General features: G+C 41.9%; 1 long non-coding RNA gene across 1 annotated transcript in view; it reads right to left on the minus strand.

Moving 5' to 3' along the window:
- The window catches only part of LOC140709560 (uncharacterized), a 97,474-nt gene extending 85,340 nt beyond the window's left edge, over positions 1-12,134 (minus strand). The window contains exons 1-2 of the long non-coding RNA XR_012090058.1: positions 11,738-12,134; positions 8,940-8,994 (exon numbers count right to left, since the gene is read on the minus strand). This is a non-coding gene — a long non-coding RNA (uncharacterized lncRNA). The remainder of the gene's footprint in view (positions 1-8,939; positions 8,995-11,737) is intronic.
- Positions 12,135-21,673: the final 9,539 nt, after the last annotated feature.

The raw sequence follows: 21,673 nt of genomic DNA on the forward strand, positions 1-21,673 counted from the left end.
AATCATACCATGTGGTTTTAACTTCCTATCACTGAAAGAAGCACTATGGAGGGTAGGAAAGACAGTCTTGACTCCCCAGTGTCACCCTTCCCACATCCCCCATCAGCGGCTGTGTAGTGCGGATAATCTGTGCAGTAGGTGAAGGGAGAGGACAGTGATTGCGGGAGCCTGCATTGAACTCAGTGCTGCCCTGCCACGGCAGAAAGCAAAACTGGGCTAAACTCAGCTGATGCCTGCCCATGAAGGGAGCATATAGACCAGCCTTTCCCAGAGGGGAATCGCCACTCCCAGGGGTCAGAACCTGAGTTTTGGCAAGCCTCTCCACTGTGAACTAAAGTGCTCTTGGGTGTCAAATAAACTTGAAAGGCAATTTAGGCCATAAGGACTGCAATTCCTAGTCAAATCCTAGTGCTGTGCTGAGCTCAGAGCTAGTGAATATGGGGGGCACATGACCTACTGAGACACCAGCTGGGGTGGCTAATGGAGTGCTTGCACCACCCCTCCCCCAACCCCAGGCAGCACAGTTCACAGCAACAAAAGGGACTCCCTTCTGCTTGAGGACAGGAGACAGGACAGTGAAGGGAACTTCATCTTGCATATTGGATATCAGCTCAGCCACAGTAGCATAGGGCACTAGGAAATCATGAGGCCCCCATTCTAGGCCCTAGCACCCAGACAACATTTCTACGTACACCCTAGGCCAGAAGGAAATCCATTGCCTTGAAGGGAAGGGCTCAGTCCTGGATGATGCATCATCTGCTCACTAAAAAGCCCTTGGGTGTTGAAGAACCAGCAGCAATACCCAGGTACTATGTCAAGGGCCTTATGTGAGACTCTGAGATATGCTGGCTTCAGGTGAGACTCAGCACATTCCCAGCTGTGGTGACTATGGTAAGAGACTCCTTCTGCTTGAATAAAGCAGAGGGAAAAGTAAAAAAGGACTTAGTCTTGTACCTTAGGTACAAGCTTGGCCACAGTGGTGTAGAGCACCAAGCAGGCTCTTGTCGTCCCTGATTCCAGGCCTTGGCTCTTGGATGGCATTTCTGGACCTGTCCTGGTCTGGAGGAGAGCCCACCACCCTGAAGGGTGAGTCCCAGGCCTGGCAGCATTCACTACAAGCTGACTGAAGAGCACTTGGGCCCTATGTGAACATCAGCAGTAGCCTGACAGTACAGTACACCACTGCCATTGGCATATGGTGGTGGTGACCACGGGGAGAGGTTCCTCTGCCGTGGAAAGGCAAGGAAGGGTAGGAAGGATTTTTGTCACATGACTTGAGTGCCAGCTTAGCCACAATAGACTAGAGCATCAGGTAGATTTCTAAGGTTTTTGACTATAGTCCCTGGCTCCCAAATGGCATCTCTGGACCTGCCCAGAAACTGAAGGAACTTACCACCCTGAAGGGAAGGACACAAGCCTGGTTGGCTTTGCCACCTGCTGAATGTAGAGCCCTAGGACTTTGAGTGAGCATAGGTGGTAGCCAATTAGTGGTTACAGTGGGCCTTGGGTGAGACACAGCACTGTGCTGGCTTCAGATCTGACCTAGTGCAGTCCCAGTGGTGGTGCCTGGGACTTGTGTCCAAAGAGGTGCTTGTGTCACCCCACTCTTAGCTCAGTTCTCTCAGAAAGAGAGACTGTTTGTTTGGGAGAAAGTAAGGGAAGAGAACAAGAACCTCTGCCTGGTAATCCAGATAATTCTTCCAGGTTGTATCCAAGACCACCAAGGCTTCTATGAGCACCTCTATGAGTCTGCAAGAACCACAGTATTACTGGGCTTGAAGTGCCCCCTAATACACATACAACTTAGCTACAACTCCCAAGTCCCTTCAAATACATGGAAAAGTTTCCCAAGAAGGATGGGTACAAACAAGCCCAGACTGTGAAGACTATAATAAATACCTATTTCTTCAATGTCAAAACAGCAACAAATATCCACAAGCATCAAGACCACGACGTCACCAAATGAATTAAATAGGGGACCAAGGACCAGTCCTGGAGAAACAGAGATATGTAACCTTTCAGACAGAGAATTCAAAATAGCTGTTTTGAGGAAACTCAATAAAATTCAAGATAACACAGAGAGGGAACTCAGAATTCTATCAATAAATTTAACAAAGAGATTAAAATAATTAAGAAAGAATTGAACAGAAATTCGGGAGTTGAAAAATGCAACGGACATACTGAAGAATGCATCAGAGTCTCTTAATTGCAGAATTGATTGAGAAGAAACAATCTGTGATCTTGAAGACAGGCCATTTGAAAATACACAGTCAGAGGAGACAAAAGAGAAAAGAATAAAAAAGAATGAAGCATAGCTACAAGATCTAGAAAATAGTCTCAAAAGGGCAAATCCAAGAGTTACTGGCCTTAAAGAAGAGGTTGAGAAAGAGATAGGGATGGAAAGTTTATTCAAAGGGATAATAATAGAAAACTTCTCAAACCTAGGAAAAAATCAGTGTTCAAGTACAAAAAGGTTATAGAACACCAAGCAGATGTAACCCAAAGAAAACTACCTCAAGGCATTTAATAATCAAAATCCCAAAGATCAAGGATAAAGAAAGTATCCTAAAAGCATCAAGATAAAAGAAACAAATACTATACAATGGAGCTCTATTGCATCTGGCAGCAGACTTTTCTTTTTTTTTTTTTTTTTTTTGAGACGGAGTCTCGCTCTGTCACCCAGGCTGGAGCGCAGTGGCCGGATCTCAGCTGACTGCAAGCTCCGCCTCCCGGGTTTACGCCATTCTCCTGCCTCAGGCTCCCTAGTAGCTGGGACTACAGGCGCCTGCCACCTCGCCCGGCTAGTTTTTTTTGTATTTTTTAGTAGAGACGGGGTTTCACCATGTTAGCCAGGATGGTCTCGATCTCCTGACCTCGTGATCCACCTGACTCGGCCTCCCAAAGTGCTTTTCAGTGAAATCTTACAGGCCAAGAGAGCGTGGCATGCCACATTTAAAGTGCTGAAAGAAAAAACTTTTATTCTAGCATACTATATCCAGTGAAAATATCCTTCAAACATGAAGAAGAAATAAAGACTTTCCCAGCCAAAGAAAAAAAAAAAAAAAAAAAACAGCTGAAGAATCTTATCAACACTAGAGGTGTCCTAAAAGAAATGCTAAAGGGAGAAAGAAAGTAGAAGGAAGGAAGGAAGGAAGGAAGGAAGGAAGGAAGGAAGGAAGGAAGGAAGGAAGGAAGGGGAAGGGAGGGGCAGGGAGGGAGGAAGGGAGGAAGTGAGGAAGGAAGGAAAAAAGGAAGGAAGGAAGGAAGGAAGGAAGGAAGGAAGGGGAAGGGAGGGGCAGGGAGGGAGGAAGGGAGGAAGTGAGGAAGGAAGGAAAAAAGGAAGGAAGGAAGGAAGGAAGGAAGGAAGGAAGGAAGGAAGGAAGGAAGGAAGGAAGGGGCATTAATGAGCAATAAGAAATCATCTCAAGGTACAAAACTCCCTGGCAGTAGTTGACGACACAGAAAAACACTGAATATTATGACACTGTAATTATAAACTACATTTAGATAGAAAGACTAAAACATGAACCAGTCAAAAATAATAACTACAACAACCTTTAAAGATATAGACAGTACAATAAGATATAAATAGAAACAATAAAAAGATTAAAAGTGGGAGAGTTTTGTAAGTTTTTATTAGTTTCCTTTTTGCTCATTTGTTTGTTTCTGCAATGTGTTGTCATCAGTTTAAATTAATGGATTATAATATAGTATTTGCAAGCCTCAACATAACCTCAAATCAAAAAACATACAGCAGATACACAAAAAATAAACAGCAAAAAATTAAATCGTACCACCAGAAATAATCACCTTCACTAAAAGTAAGATGGGGAGGCAGAAAAAGAAGGAAGAGAAGACCATACAACAACCGGAAAACAACTAACAAAATGACAGCAGTAAGTCTTTATTTATCAATAATAACACTGAATGTAAATAGACTAAACTCTCCTATCAAAAGACACAGAGTGGCTGAGTGAAAAATAAAAAATAAAAAATAAATAAGACCTAATTACCTGTTGCCTATAAGAAATACCCTTCACCTATAAAGACAAACATAGACTGAAAATAAAGATATGGAAATAGATATTCCATGCCAATGGAAACCAAAAAAGAGCAGGAGTAGCCATACTTACATCAGACAAAACAGATTTCAAGAAAAAATTGTAAGAAGAGACAAAGAAGGTCATGTATAATGATAAAGAAGTCAATTCATCAAGAGGATACAATAACTCTAAATATATATGCACCCAATACTGGGGCACCCAGATATAGAGAGCAAATACTATTAGAGCTAAAGACAGAGATAGACCCCAATACAATAATAGTTGGAGACTTAAGCATCCACTTTCCTCATTGGATGGATCTCCCAGACAGGAAGTCAATAAAGAGACGTCAGACTTAATCTGCGCTACAGACCAAATGGACTTAATAGATATTTACAGAGCATTTCATCCAATGGCTGCAGAATACACATTTTTCTCCACAGCATATGGATCGTTCTTAAGGATAGACCATGTTAGGTCACAAAACAAGTCTTAAAACATTCAAAATAACTGAAATAATAGCTAGCATCTTCTCTGACCACAATAGAATAAAACTGGGATCAATAACAAGAGAAATTTTGGAAACTATACAAACACATGGAAATTAATGACCAGTGGGTCAATGAAGAAATTAAGGAGATTGAAAACTGTCTTGAAACAAACGATAATGGAAACACAACATATGAAAACCTATGGGATAAAATGAAAGCAGTACTAAAAGGGAAGTTTATAGCTTTGAGTGCCTACATCAAAAAGGAAGAAAAACTTCAAATAAATAATGATTCATCTTAAAGAACTAGAAGAGCAAGAGCAAACCAAACCCAAAATTACTAGAAGAAAAGAGATAATCAAGATCAGAGCAGAAGTAAATGAAATTGAATTACAAAACATCAATGAAACAAAAAGTTGGTTTTTTGAAAAGATAAACAAAATTGACAAACCTTTAGGTAGACTAAGAAAGAAAGCAAAAAGATCCAAATAAATAAAATCAGAGATGAAAAGGAGGCATTACAATCAATACTGCAGAAACTCAAAGAATCTTTATTGGCTACTATGAGCAACTATATGCCAATAGATTGGAAAATCTAGAAGTGGATGAAATTCCTAGATACGTACAACCTACCAAAATTAAGCCATGAAGAAATCCAAAACCTGAACAGACTAATAGCAAGTAATGAGACTGAAGCCATAATAAAAAGTGTCCCAGCAAATAAATGCCTGGGACCCGACAGCTTCACTGTTTAATTCTACCAAACATTTAAAGAAAAACTCATACCAATCCTATTCAAACTGTTTCAAAGGATAGAGGAACGAATACTTCCAACTTCATTCTACAAAGTCAGTATTACCCTGATACCAAAATCAGACAAATACACATTTAAAAAAAAAAAACTCACAAAACTACAGGCCAATATTCCTGATGAATACTGATGAAAAAAACCTCAACAAAATACTTGCAAACAAAATTCAACAATATACTAAAAAAATCATGCATCATAACCAAGTGGGATTTACCCCCGGGATGCAAGGATAATTCCACATACACAAATTCCACATACACAAATCAATCAGTTGATACATTGTATCAACAAAATGGAGAACAAAATGTATATGATCATCCCCATTGAAGCTGAAAATGCATTTGATAAAATTCAACATCCCTTCAAAATAAAAATTCTCAAAAAACTGGGTATAGAGAGAACCTACTTCAACGTAATATAAGCTATACACAACAGACCCACAGCTAGTATCATACTGAATGGGGAAAAACTGAAAGCCTTTCCTCTAAGGTGTAGAACATGACAAAGATGCCCACTTTCACCCCTGTTACTCAACGCAGCACTGAAAATCTTAGCTAGAGCAATCACACAAGAGAAGGAAATAAAGGACATCCAAACTGAAAAGAAAGAAATCAAATTATCCCTGTTTGCAGACGATATAATCTTATATTTGGAAAACCCTAAAGACTCCACAAAAAATCTGTTAGAACTGATAAACAAGCTCAGCAAACTTGCAGGATACAATATCAACATACAAAAATCAGTAACATTTCTATATGCCAACAGCAAACAATCTGAAAATGAGATGAAGAAAGTAATCTCATTTACAAAAGCGACACATAAAGTTAAATACTTAAAAATTAACTTAACAAAAGAAGTGAAAGATCTCTATAATGAAAACTATAAAACACTGATGAAACAAATTGAAGAGGACACAAAAATCATGGAAAGATATTCTATGTTCATGGATTGGAAGAATGAATATTGCTATAATGTCCATACTACCCAAAGCAATTTACAAATTTAGTGCAATCCCTATCAAAATACCAATGACATGCTTCACAGAAATAGAAAAAAAAACTTAAAGTTTTATATGGAACTGCAAAAGACCCAGAATAGCCAAAGCTATCTGGAGAAAAAAGGACAAAACTGAAGGAATCACGGGACCTGACTTCAAGTTATACTACAGAGCTTTAGTAACCAAAACAGCATGGTACTGGCATAAAAACAGACACATAGACCAATGGAACAGAATAAAGAACCCAGAAACAAATCCACACACCTACAGCAAACTTATTTTTAAAAAGCATATACATGGGGGAAAGACAGTCTCTTCAATAAATGGTGCTGGGAAAACTGGCTACCCATATGCAGAAGAATCAGACTAGACCCCTATCTCTCACCACATACAAAAATCAAATCAAAGTTGACTAAAGACTTAAATCTAAAACCTGAAACTATGAACTACAAGAAAACATTGGGGAAACTTTCCAGGACATTGAAGTGGACCAAGATTTCTTGAGTAATACCAGACAATCATAGGCTACCAAAGAAAAAAATGGACAAATGGGAACTCATCAAGTTAAAAAAGAAAGAAAAAGAAAGAAAGAAAAACTTCTGCACAGCAAAGAAAACAATCAATAAAGAGAATAGACAGCCCACAGAATGGACTTAAATACTTGCAGACTACCCATCTGACAAGAGATTAATAACCAAAATATAAAAGGAGGTCAGACAACTCTATAGGAAAAAAAAATCTAATAAGCCAATTAAAATATGGGCAAAATATTTGAGTAGACGTTTCTCAGAGAAGACATACAAACTGGAAACAGGCATATAAAAAGGTGTTCAACATCATTGATCATCAGAGAAATGCAAATCAAAACTGCAATGACATATCATCTCACTCCAGTTAAAATGGCTTTTATCCAAAGACAGGCTACACAAATGCTTGCGAGGATGTGGAGGAAATCTCGTACGCTGTTGGTGGGAATGTAAATTAAGACCACCACCACGGAGAGCAGTTTGGAGGTTCCTCAAAAAACTAAAAATAGAGCTACCATATGATCCAGCAATCCCACTGCTTGGTATATACCCCCAAAAAAGGAAATCAGTATATCAAAGAGATATCTGCACTCCTATGTTTACAGTAGCACTATTCACAATAGCCAAGATTTGGAAGCAACCCAAGTTCCATAAGCAGACAAACAGATAAAGAAAATGTGGTACATATACACAATTCTGGACTATTCAGCCATAAAAAAAGAATAAGATCCTGTCAATTGCAACAATATGGATGGAAGTGGAGATCATTATGTTAAGTGAAATAAGCCAGGCTCAGAAAGACAAATTTCACATGTTCTCAATTACTTGTGAGAGCTAAAAAATAAAACAATGAAACTCATGGTGCTAGAGAGTAGATGGAAGGTTACCAGAGGCTGGGAAGGCTAACTGGGGTGGAGGGTGTGCAGGAGGGGGAGGGGAATGTGGGGATGGTTAGTGGGTACAAAAAAGTAGAAAGAAAGAATAAGATCTAGTATTTGATAGCACAATACGGCGACTATAGTCAATAATAATTTAATTAAACATCTTAAGATAGTTAAGAGTATAATTGGATTTTTTAAGATAGCTAAGAGTATAATTGGCCAGGTATGGTGGCTCATGCCTGTAATCCCAGCACTTTGGGAGGCCAAGGCCGGCAGATCACGAGGTCAGGAGATCAAGACCATCCTGACTAACACAGTGAAACCCCGTCTCTACTAAAAATATGAAAAATTAGCTGGGGGTGGTGGCCGGCGCCTGTAGCCCCAGCTACTCGGGAGGCTGAAGCAGGAGAATGGCGTGAACCAGGGAGGTGGAGCTTGCAGTGAGCCGAGACGCCACCACTGTACTCCAGCCTGGGCTACAGAGTGAGACTCCATCTCAAAAAAAAAAAAAAAAAAGATACATTTTGTTACTTCATATTTTCCTACAATTTAATATAGGTGTATTTGTAAATACCGAGCAAAAATCATGTTGTGCTGGTTCATTTACTTTCCTCTGGTTTTGCAGTTAGTTCTACATTGTCATTTCTAATACATGGCTTTATGTCTTTCTTTTAAAAAACGATTAGATGACCTAATAGTTTATATATTTCTCTGATTTTTCAAACAACAAACTCATGCATTTATTTAGTTTCTATAAATGTTTCTGTTTTCTAACATATACATTTCTGCTTTTATTTTTTCTGCTTTTCTTGGGTTCATTTGATTATTTTATTCCTTTTTAATTCAATGCTTATTTGTTATGACCATAAGTATGTGAAGTGTATTTTTTTCAAGTTCTTTCCAACTATTATTGGATTATACTATTTAAAAAATGAATAGACATAGAACAAAGTTTTCTAAGAAAGTACATTAAATCTATGTTGTATTTTCAAGGCTACTGGAATAGTAACCTTGACATATATAAAAGACGTGAATAGTAGCCTTGAAACATATAAAAGATGGGTGATCATTTACTTTTGTTACTCTTTGAAAATATGGCAAAATAGCATAACAACAGTATAGCTTATGGCTATGAACTTGGACTCTGCCATCTTGCAGCTCTGGATTAAACTCTCGACTTTATTACGTACCTGCTATGCGATGTTTGGGAGGTTACTTATCTTCCCTGGGCTTCTGTGTTCTTATCTGAAAGAATAAGGATTTAAAAAACAAAAAGATATTTTATTACCTAGGGCTGTCAGCAAGAGGCGAAGCTGGCTGGGCTTCTGGGTCGGGTGGGGACTTGGAGAACTTTTCTGTCCAACTACAGGATTGTAAATGCACCAATCAGTGCTCTGTGTCTAGCAAAAGGTTTGTAAATGCACCAATCAGCACTCTGTCAAAACGGACCAATCAGCACTCTGTAAAATGGACCAATCAGCAGGATGTGGGTGGGGTCAAATAAGGGTCTAAAAGCAGGCCACCCACTCTTGCTTCAGCAACCAGCTCTTGTTTTGTTGTAGGATGTGTTGTAATAACTGTTTTTGCTGCTCATTCTGGGTCCCCGCCACACCTAACACCAGGAGGGTCTGAAGCTTCACTCCTGAAGCCAGAGAGAACACGAACCCACCAGAAAGAAAAAACTCTGGACATCTGAACATCTGAAGGAACAAACACTGCACACACCATCTTTAAGAATTTTAACGCTCACAGCAAGGGTCTGTGGCTTCATTCTTGAAGTCAGCCAGACAGAGAACCCACCTGGAAGGAACCGATTCTGGACACATCAGGACAATGAAAAGTAAACATCTTTATGAAAAGTACAGAATAGTGCTTTGTCACGCAAGTTCAATTACTCTTATTTGCTTGTTTATGAAATAAGTGAATACTATACTTCTGGTTTACTTCAAAAGGCTGATAGCATATCAGTATTTACTTACAGAGGTCTGGACAAAAAGGCCTGGAATGGAGCGTATTCATTCACCACGTATCTGTGAGGGTCCACAGCTTCCCCCCCAAGGGCTTTCAGTGGCCCTTGGAACAGAGTCTCCAGTGGCGCCAATATCTCCAGTTACTTCCATTGGCCTTGGGAGAGAGTACAAACTCCCTGGTGCAGCTCTGCACACCCCGGTCCCTACTAACATCTCCCAACCTTCATTCCCATTCTAATAAAACTCTGTTTCTCAAAAAAGCCATATTCTCTCTGCAGCTTTCTCTATCACAGGTTTCTCAAGCTTAGCACTACTAATACTTGGGAGCTAAATATTTGTTGTGGGGGACTGTCCTGGGCATTGCTGGATGTTTAGAGCATCTTTGGCCTCTCCCCACTAGATGTCAGGAGCAAACTCCACTCCTTCCCCAATTGTAACAACCAAAAATGTCTAGTCATGGACATTGTCAAATGGCTCCTTCCAGGCAAAGTCACTCCCAGCTGAAATCTGCTCTATCAAGAATGCTGTTACCCCTATTTGCCTGGCTAACTTCAACTCATTCTTAAAGTTTCAGCTTGGAAGTCACTGCTGTATCCCCACTGTCAAAACCAGGGCTTGTGTAATTAAACAAATAGGTGATCCAAAAACCAGTGCCATTATTCAGTACAAATGGAGAGGAAAGGGAGGGGCGGGGCCGGTCATGAAGTTAGGGAGCATTAAGGTAGTAGATTGGAAAAGGCACTAGATTTACGTAAGAAAATAGGATGGCTTTTAGCTTCCAGAAATGATTGGGTGAAAAGGTGACATCAGCAATTTGGGAGGCCGAGGTGGGTGGATTGCCTGAGGTCAGAAGTTCGAGACCAGCCTGACCAACATGATGAAACCCTGTCTCTACTAAAAATACAAAAATTAGCTGGGTGTGGTAGTGGGCCCCTGTAATCCCAGCTACCTGGGAGGCTGAGGCAGGAGAATTGCTTGAACCCGGGAAGTGGAGGTTGCAGTGAGCCAAGATCACACCACTGCACTCCAGCCTGGGTGATGGAGCGAGCCTTTGTCTCAAAAAAAAAAAATAAAACAAAACAACAACAACAACAAATTCACATCAGTGAGGATGAAACTGTAAAAAGAAGAATGGATTAGGGTGAGAGGATGGAGAAAAGGAAGAGTTCAATTTTCGTGTTTTATTTTGTTTTATTTATTTTATTTATTTTTTATTTTATTTTGAGACAGAGTCTCACTCTGTGGCCCAGGCTGGAGTGCAGTGGCGCGATCTCGGCTCACTGCAAGCTCCGCCTTCCGTGTTCACGCCGTTCTCCTGCCTCACCCTCCCGAGCAGCTGAGACTACAGGCACCCGCCACCACGCCCGAGTAATTTTTTGTATTTTTAGTACAGACGGGGTTTCACCATGTTAGCCAGATGGGTCTCGATCTCCTGACCTCGTGATCCGCCTGCCTCGGGCTCCCAAAGTGCTGGGATTACAGGCATGAGCCAGGGCGCCCGGCCTACTTTATTTATGTTTGAGACCGAGTCTCGCTCTGCCGCCCAGGCTGGAGTGCAGTGGCCCGATCTTGGCTAACTGCAATCTCCGCCTCCAAGGTTCAACCGATTGTCCTGCCTCAGCCTCCCGAGTGGCTGGGATTACAGGTGCCCGCTACCACGCCAAGCTAATTGTTTTGTATTTTTAGTAGACACTGGGTTTCGCCATGTTGGCCAGGCTGGTCTCCAACTCTTGACCTCAAGTGATCCACCCGCTTCGGCCTCCCAAAGTGCTGGGTGGCGTGAGCCACCGCACAACCAAGAACTCAGTTTTTTAAGTAACAGTGTGAGGGGCTACAGAACAGCTGAGCGGGGATTCTTGAGAGGCCAGTGCTCATGGCATGAGTGAGGGAAGCAGTCGCTGTTTCTCTTGCCCGGAGTTCGATCTGTGTCCTTAGGGGGCATCTAAGGTTCTTGTGGAACCTACAAACTCCCTTTCTTCCACGGGCACCCCACCATACCAAACACACAGTTTCCCTACCTTCGAAATCACGCAAACACCGCTGCTGGAAGGAATCTAATGTTTACATAGAACGAGGAAGCGATGAGAAGTGAAGAGCGAAGTGGGAGAGAGAATGACGGTGGCCGAGAGAAGCTGTCTTCAGACCCTGCCTGCCCTCGCCCTGGGCCTGTGGAGCGCAGGAAGGCACTTTAATCCGAACAGCTAGTGCCATCTAGTGGCCGATTCTTAGAACTAGAGGAAAGATTTCCTGCGGCCTGGACCAAAGAGGGCAAAAGCCGCCAAGAGGAGAGGAATGAGGGACTTGGGGAAGCAGGAAAGGATACAGGCAGTGATTGGAAAGACAGACATTAGCTGTTCTCTGAGACCCAGAATTCAAACATCCAGCTCGGGACAGGGCACATGCATTATATTCAGGCTGCCCGTTGGCGGCCCTCCATCTGCAGCAGCCCCTCTCAGGGAGGCCAGCGGCTCAGAGCCAGATCACTGCCCTGCAATCCCCCTGAGACTTCTAGGCCTCTTTGTTTGCCCGATCATAAGATCCCTCACGCCTGGTTGATGCTGTTCCTTGCTGAAGTTTTACTCCCAATTATTAGCAGCCTGTATTACCAGTGCTTGTGTATGTTATTTCTTATTTGGAAATCCAACAAGCTTTTAATTAGAGAAGCAACAGGAAGAGATATTAAGCTGTATTAATGCATCTGAAAACCCAACACAGCTAAAAGAAAAATAATCTCATAGATAACAGCACTGTTGAAAATTACAGGAACAGCTTCCAGTAAATAACTAAATGGAAAGTCCCAGAGAGGGTCAATTGTTGCCGGTTAATATTTGTAGTAAAGTACAGCACTTGATAATGCTGCTGTTTCTTATTCTTATAGGAAGCAAACAACAAGAGTTTGGCTTTCCCCTTGAGATCCTAATTCCCAGATCCTGCTACAATGAATTTAATGAAAGTTTATCTTATAAATACTTCCTTTGCCAATAACTCCTAGAAAGGTCTCTAGAATGCTTTTCTTTCCAAGAATGTCACAGACATGACCATATCTCAGGTCTGAAGACAAGCACCGAAGTAGACTGTTTGCAAAAATGCCTATGATTATTCCCCTTCTTGTATGCACTCCTTGAATCTGGGCTCCCTTTGACTTATTTTGTCCAATTAAATACCGTGGAAGGCACTTGTTAATGCTGAGCCTGGGCTTCAATAAGCCAGCCAAGGCACCAGGACATTTGAGAGAGCTCAGCCAAGATCAACAAAGCCATCTGTAGCCAAGTAGAGGACCCAGAAGGAACCAGAAGAACTTAGCTGTTCCCACCCCAAATGGTCAATCTTCAGAGTCATGAGCTAAGTAAATGATGTTTTGGATTTTTGGGGTTTTTTTTCTTTCTTTCTTGGTTCTGTTTTTTTGTTTTTGTTTTTTTGTTGTTGTTCTTGTTGTTCTTGTTGTTGTTTTGAGACAGAGCCTTGCTCTGTCGCCCAGGCTGGAGTGCAGCGGCACGATCTCAGCTCAATGCAACCTCCACCTCCTGGGTTCAAGTGATTCTCCTCCCTCAGCCTCTCGAGCAGCTAGGATTACAGGCACCCACCACCATGCCTGGCTAATTTTTATATTTTTAGTAGAGATGTGGTTTCACCACGTTGGCCAAGCTGGTCTCGAACTCCTGACCTCAAGTGATCTGCCCACCTCGGCCCAGGATTACAGCACCCGGCTGATGGTTGTTTTAAGACCCTAACTTTTGAAGTGGTTTGTGATATAGCAATAACTAATAGACACAAGCATTATGACTAAATTGCATCCTAAAAAGTTTATGTTTCCTGACTGAATGGAAAACCGTGATACACATTTTCTTAAAGGGGGTATTTGAGGGACAGACCAAATAGGATTAAGGAGGTTGGGCCTTCTCACGTTGCTGATCAGGGAAGTTTCTGGATTTCCCTTTGGAGTCATCCAAAGTAACCCTGGCTGTAAGAAAATCTATTCAATCATTAGCAGATTCTAGTTAAGCAGATAGATGAAATTTTAATAAGGTATAATTCTGGTTGTTACTATACTTACCTAACTTCCTCATTTATTTCACACCTAATTTATTGTAACAGCTAATTTCTCTTACCCTAGATTTATTTCTACTTCAATTTATATTGTTGTCTACACTCAAACCAATTTTTGTCCTAATGTCTCTTTCAATATGCTGCTCCCCTGCTGAAAATTCTTCAACATCTCCCTATTTCCTACCACACAAAAATAGTCTCTGCGACAAAATTAGCAAATTAATTAAAGTTAACAAATTAAACAACAAAAATTTTAAATGTCTTTTCTTCTAAAAATACGGTTAAGATATTGAAGACAAGCCACAAACTGGGGGAAGATATTTGTAAATCACATATCTGATGAAGGCCTTGTATAAATAATATGGATTTTAAAAACTCTCACAATTCAATAAGAAATCAAATAAGTCAACTCTTAGAAAAACTGGAAGAAGATGTAAACAGCCAAAAAGATAGGAGTAGCAAATAAACACATGAAAAGATATTCATCAGCATAATTAGAGAAGTGCCAATCAAAACTATAATTAGATCTTGCTGCACGCCTATTAGAATAGCTTTTTTTTTGAGATGGAGTTCCGCTCTTGTTGCCCAGGCTGGAATGCAATGACTGACCTTGGCTCACTACAACCTCTGCCTCTGGGGTTCAAGCGATTCTTTTGCCTCTATATCCTCTGCCTCTGTAGTTCAAGGGATTCTTTTGCCTCAGCCTCTGGAGTAGCTGGGATTACAGGTACCTGCCACCACATCCAGCTAATTTTTTGTATTTTTAATAGAGATGGGGTTTCATCATGTCGGCTAGGCTGGTCTTGAATCTGCCTCAGCCTCCCAAAGTGCTGGGGTTACAGGCATGAGCCACTGTGCCTGGCCAGAATAGCTTTTTAAAAGCTAACACACAGAGCGCTGGTGAGGATGCAGAGCAACTGGAACTCTGATGTATTTCAGGTGGATGTGCAAAATGGTACAACCACTTTGGAAAATGGTTTGACAGTTTTTTACAGGAGATAGGGAGAATTATTACATAAACTTTAGCACATTCACTCCTTGAAATTGTATACAGACTTTTAAAATAGCTGATTACAAAAATTGAGTTGAAATATTAGAAAATGATGAAGACATTAAATATAAAAAGTGGAGTTTATTCTATTATAATATTAGTATAAAATACAGTTTACATTGGATAAAGATGAGTAAAACTAAACTTCTAATGTTTAATATCATTATATTGGTTAAATCTGAATTTACAGATCCTCCCAAATATGTCTTACTCGGGTATTCAGAGGTACTTACAACAATGTTTCTAAACACTTTTAGCTTTTTAAAAACTTTATTGATATGTAATTCAGATACCAACCAAGTCACCCACTTAAAGTGTACACTGCAATGGTTTTACTATATTCATAGATATTTGCACTCATCACCCGAGTCAATTTAAGAGCATTTCATCAACTCAAAATGCAACCTCACACTTTTTGCAATCATCCCTGTATCCACCACCCCCATCCTCTCTCAGCCCTAAGTAATTACTATTCCACCTCTGTCTCTGTAGACTTCTCTGTTCTGGAATTTCACATGAATGGAATCATATAATGTATATTCTTTTGTGACTGGCATCTTTCACTTAGCATAGCATTTCCAAGATCCATCCATGCTTTTGCAGGTATCAGTACTTCATTCCCTTTTCTGGCCAAATAACAATCTATTGTATCATGTAGCACATTTGTTCATCTGTCAGTTGATGGCATTTGGGTTGTTTCCATTTTGGGCTACTATGAAGAATGCTGCTTGAAACATTTACATACAAGTTTTTTTTGTTTTTCTTCTTTCTCAATATAGACATTTACGATGATAAATTCTCCTATAAATGTTGCTTTAGCTGCATCCTATAAATTTTTGGTATATTGATCTTTATTTTCATTTACCTCGAAGTAGTTTCTGAATTTTTTTTTTTTTTTTTTGTGACAGAATCTCACCCTGTCACTCAGGCTGGAGTGCAGTGGTGTGATCTCAGCTCACTGCAACCTCCACCTCCTAGGTTCAAGCAATTCTCCCTGTCTCAGCCTCCCGAGTAGCTGGGACTACAGGCATGCGCCACCATGCCCAGCTAATTTTTGTATTTTTACTAGAGACAGGGTTTCACCATATTGGTCAGGCTGGTCTTGAACTTCTGACCTCAGGTGATCCACCCACCTCGGCCTCCCAAAGTGCAGGGATTACAGGTGTGAGCCACTGCGCCCAACCACTTTCTGAATCCTTTTTTTATTTCCTCCTCATTGGTTATTGGGGAGTATTATTACATATTTGTAATATTTCCTGTTTTTTTTCTGCTATTGATTTCTAATTTTATTCATTGTGACTGAAGAGCACACTTTTTATTATTCTACCCTATTTAATGTATTGATGTTTATTTTATTCCCTAGCATATGTCCTTCCTGGACAATGTTTTATGTGCACTTGAGAAGAGTATATATTCTGTTGTTCAGTGACATGTTCTATAGATGTTGTTAGATCTAGTTGCTTTGTAGTATTATTCAAGTCTTCTTTTTCCTCAGCAATCTTCTGTCCGGTTGTTCCATCTATTATTGAGAGTTGGGTGCTGAAGTATCCAACGATTATTGAATTATCTTTCTCTCACATTTCTGTACATTTTGCTTGGTGTGTTTTGATGTTTCAGTATTAGGTGCATATCTATAGCCACTTCCACTTGTGGCTGTTGTTTACCTGCTACATCTTTTTATCCATTATTTTACATTCAACCTGCTTGTTTCTTAGAATCTAAAGTTGGGTCATGATTTTTAATCCAGCCTGACAATCTCTGCCTTTTGATTGGATTGTTTAACTTTTTACTGGAAAATAAATACATATATACACAGTATGCAAAAATGCATAGCTTAATGAATTATTATAAGCTAAATACCCTTGGAGCCCAGCACACAAATCAAGAAATGGAACTTTTCCAGGCCACCCACAGTCCATTCTCTGCCGCCCTAATTAACAATGATTCTGACTTTTACAGTAATCACTTCCTCAATTTCTTTAAAGTGTTGTTATGCAGTGTAAATCCCTACACACTATAGCCTCTCCCATTTCTTTATTTTTCTAGTAAGCTTCTTTATGAAAGCAATAGGGTTTGGTTCAAGCTGGCCTACCTGAAATGAGAATGGAAATGAGGCTCAGGCTCATTAAGAAGGCCTAGGTATTCAATAATCAGAAAACTGAACATCTTGCAGAGTTGCAGAATGTCAAATGTCTGTTATGTACTAAACGTCTGCCGTGTGCTAAAGCCAAATATGAACAGAGGCAGAAGGTGGCAACATGACAGGAAATAAGATTAGGGCCGGAGAGGAATTGCATAAATGGGCAAAATGAGATCTTCAGTCCCCTGCCACCCTCTGCTGTCTGCCAGAGATAATGCCTCTTGCCATCATGGAGTGCCAGCCCTAGAAATGAGGCCTGAGGGCAAGGAACAGCTGGCTTCTTCTACCCTCTGCTACTATTGTTTACCTTCAGAAGCAGAGGAAAGCCGCCACCTAGCTGAGACCTAGGATATGGTAAGAGACGGGAACTCTAAGGGCAGGATGCCCACTCGAGGGCCACAATGCAACATGCTTTCTGAAGTTAGAGAGTGGAGCAGAGTCCCCAGAAATCAGATTGTTGATCAGCCTTTTAGAAAATCCTCAGAGCCGTTAAATGAGGGGGCAGGGATTACTTATCCCCAGATCTTGCCTGGCTTTCCGAATGACGCAAACAGGAAGTGAGCTGCTGGTGGAGGAGAATTCTCCTGAATCCTGCTCTCAAATGAAGCTGTGGAGAACAAGGGAAGAGGGAAACCCTTCCAGGGCCAAGCTGGAGGTCAGCCAGGTATGCTGTGTTGGAGGGGGAGGGCCGCCAGAAGCTGGAAACACCATTCTCTCCAGAGCAGCCAAGAATACGTACTGCTTCCATTGTTCTCCTGTTCCGCTTGGACAGCTGTTCTCAGCTGAACCAGCCCAGCCACGCACCGCCATCTCCAGGGAATGCTGTGAAGGCACTGACGAGGTGGCGACCCCAGAGATCATCATAGGAAGTAGGGAAAGGCTTTGTGGATGAGCTCTCAGCCAAATGAGGGAAACTTAGGGATGCTCTGGAAATATCCATGGCACTTGAGGGTGCTGGCCTGGAGGGCATCTCTATGTTATCCAGCCCTTGGGGTGCCACTGTGCTGTCCTATGTCATGGGCCCCAGTCCTGCCATCACAGATAGAATCCTGGAGGCTCAGTCCATAGGAACAACCCTTCATCATGTGCTGGCAAGACAAACCCGGCTTAACAGAATCGACTTTAAAGAGTTGGTTCAACAGAGTCAGGAAGCTACCTTCAACCCAGCTCTGTGCCGGGTGCTATTAGGTATTCAGACGACACATAGGTGGCATCCTTCAAAAAGGCTTCGGTGCTCTTCAGGAAGGGAAAAACCAGCTTCTAAGGGCCATTTTGGCAATACTGGGGGCATTTTTCATCATCAACATAGTTGGAGCTGGGGTGTGACTTGCATTATCCGGCAGGGTCAGGGATGGTGGATGTCTTGCAGTATTCGGGGCAAGTCACACTAGAAAGAACTGTCCCATATCCTGCACAACTTTCCAGAGTCCTAACAGACCTAATTTACATAGGCAAAAACATGTAGGGTTTTACTTAAAACCTAGGCCAAGTGTAGGTTTACATTTAAACCTAGATCAAGAATACAACTCCTGGGCAGGGCACGGTGGCTCAAGCCTATAATCCCAGCACTATGGGAGGTGGAGGCAGGTGGATCACCTGAGGTCAGGAGTTCAGGACCAGCCTGGCCAACGTGGTGAAACCCTGTCTCTACTAAAAATACAAAAATTAGCCAGGCGTGGTGGCACGCGCCTGTAATCCCAGCTACAGGGGTTATGGGAGGCTGAAGTAGGAGAATCGCTTGAACCCTTGAGGCAGAGGTTGCAGTGAGCTGAGATTGCACCACTGCACTCCAGCCTGGGCAACAGAGCAAGACTCCATCTCAAAAAAAAAAAAAAAGAATACAACTCCTGTTTATACTTAAACACAAAGTATTTGGGGGATAGTTTCAAATCCACCACATTTTCCCAGGAATGTAACTGCTTTGCCAATTAAGGGAGGATTAAACTCTCTCGTGTCAAAAACTTTCCTAACATGTTCATATTTTCGGGTAATCATGTCAGTGACAACAGTGGTCTTTGGGTCACTGGCACATGGGTAAGAGTCTGCACTTGCAACTGCTGCATTAAGGTGATGAGATATGTAAATACAAGGCTGGGCGCAGTGGCTCACGCCTGTAATCCCAGCACTTTGGGAGGCCGAGGCAGGCAGATCACGAGGTCAGGAGATTGAGACCATCCTGGCTAACATGGTGAAACCCCATCTCTACTAAAAATACAAACCGGGTGTGGTGGCGGGTGTCTGTAGTCTCAGCTACTCAGGAGACTGAGGCAGGAGAATGGTGTGAACCCAGGAGATGGAGCTTGCCGTGAGCTGAGATGGTGCCACTGCACTCCAGCCTGGGAGACAGAGTGAGACTCTGTCTCAAAAAAAAAAGAGATTTGTAGGTACAAGCATCTACTTCCTTATGCCTCCTTGTGTTTTCAGATGAGAGCATTTACTTATTGAATATAGATCATTACAATTTAATGCTCCCTCTTTCTCCTTTATATTGTAGTTATATCATTATAATGCCTTTGAAAAAATAAGTAATATATATGCATACACATACAGACACATATACAGACACATAGATACTATCAATTTCATCTCAGGAGAGTAAACTAGGTACAACAGTCAAGCTACATTGTGCTGAAAAAGGTTATTTCTGGCTCAAATTACATGTGCACATTGCTCTTTGCTCCAGCAGAGGGAACAAGAGCGTGCCAAATACACAGGTTTTTAGTGTTTCAGCAACGAAGTGGCTCAGCTTTCTGCTGTTCATTGACCACAGCATGCCACATGGTCACACCCAACTTCAGGGACCTCAGGCCAAAGTCATCCAACTCTATTCCCTGAAAGAAAAGGATCAGAATATTTGGAAAAGCCTTAATGACAACCCAAGTGTTAAAAAAAGGAATGTTCAATTTTGTAGAGTTGTTAAGTCTTACATTAGGAAGATCCTATCCCACACAAATTAGAGAAAAATAACTTCAACTCTAAGGTCAGTCTGCATCAGAGTAACCACGGGAGCCTCTTTGGAGGGGGTGAGATTTGCAAGGTGGGCTGTTAGGTTATGGGAACAAAGGAAGACTTTTCAAAAGTGGACTGGGTGGAAGACGGATATCATTCAGGGTGCTTTAAAGAATACTAGAGAACAGGTGGCTTATAAGCAACAGAAATTCACTTCTCATAGTTCTGGAAACTGAGAAATCCAAGATCAAGGTGCCTGCAGAGGTCCAAGATCAAGGTGTCTGGTGAGGGTCCACTTCCTGACTCATCCATGGCCGTCTTCTCTCTGTGTCCTCAGAAGGCAGGAAGGAGGAAGGGAGCTCTGTGGGGTCTCTCTGATAAGGGCACTAACTCTATTCATGAGAGCTTCACCCTCGTGACCTAATTGCCTCCCAAAAGCCCCACCTCCTAATACCATTCAGCAGCAGTTAAATTTCAACATACAAATTTAGGTGGAGAGGGGGCCACAAACATTTTGTCTATTGTAATGTGGAGAGCTAGAGAATGAAGTATCTTGAGCACCTACTGTATACTGACAGGAGCTGGACACTGTATGCAAGATTTCTGTGGAGAAGCCATTTGCCCAAAGTTACACACTTTGGGATTCCTTTCTGTTCTACCAGGCAGCCTCTGAGCGGGAGAACAGGCTGAACCCAGGCACAGTGGCTGGAAAGCTAGAGGCCTGTTGAATAGAGAGAGGATTCTGGCCTGGCTATTGGGATCCTAAGAAGGAAAGGGCAAATGGGCATTGTGGAAGACCCTGGAGTTCACTTATTTCCACCAGCTTCACTGGTTAACGCCTGTGTAATGGGATTTTGCTGTGCCCATGAGGCATAGGAAGATGAATAAAACGCGTGCCTGCCACCAGGCTTATAGGCCAAAAAAAAAAGGACATTTTCTCTCCTGAGGCTGCAGGCCTTAGGAAGGCTTATGGGATCAAAGGACAGTGTGGTTGCAGGACATTGGCACAGAGAATGGAATCAAGAGAGCAGCTATGCAGGATGCATCGACCCTGGGCTCTCTCAAAGGCACAGTTCCTTTGTCCCAGGAGCACCTCTCGGGCAGCCACAGGTATTGGTTGCCAGCAAGGGCAGGGACTACAGCATCCCTGGTCCTTTAGACCAGAGGACCTGGGCCAGACAGCAGAAGAGAGTGGCAGGTGAGCAACCATTATGGCCTGAGCTCTGCCTCTTGTCAGATCAGCAGCTGCATTTGATTCTCACAGGAGCTCCAGCCTATTGTGAACTGTGCAGGTGAGGGATCTAGGTGCATTCTCCTTACAAGAATCTAATGCCTGATGCTCTGAGGTTGAATGGTTTTATCCCAAAACCATCCTCCTGCCACCTAATCCGTGGAAAAATTGTCTTCCATGAAACCAGTCCCTGATGCCAAAAAGATTGAGAACCACTGCTTTAGAAGGCTGCCTCTCTGCAGTGAGTCCAGAACCCAAACAAAATGCTTCAATGGTTGTAATGTTATATGGAAAGCCCAGAGAATGCTTCAAGATCCCAACTACAGACTTTGATTTATTTTGGGTTTTGTTTTTTGTTTTGTTTTGCTTTGCCTTGTTTTGTTTTATTTTGTTTTGTTTTTGAGACAGACTCTTACTCTGTCTCTTAGGCTGGAGTGCAGTGCTGCAATCTCAGCTCACTACAATCTCCATCTCTCAGGCTCAAGTGATCCTCCCACCTCAGCCTCCCAAGTAACTGGGACCACAGGCATGCACCA

Source organism: Chlorocebus sabaeus, chromosome 21 (assembly GCF_047675955.1).
Source record: "Chlorocebus sabaeus isolate Y175 chromosome 21, mChlSab1.0.hap1, whole genome shotgun sequence".
In the NCBI taxonomy this organism is placed as follows: Eukaryota; Metazoa; Chordata; class Mammalia; order Primates; family Cercopithecidae; genus Chlorocebus; species Chlorocebus sabaeus.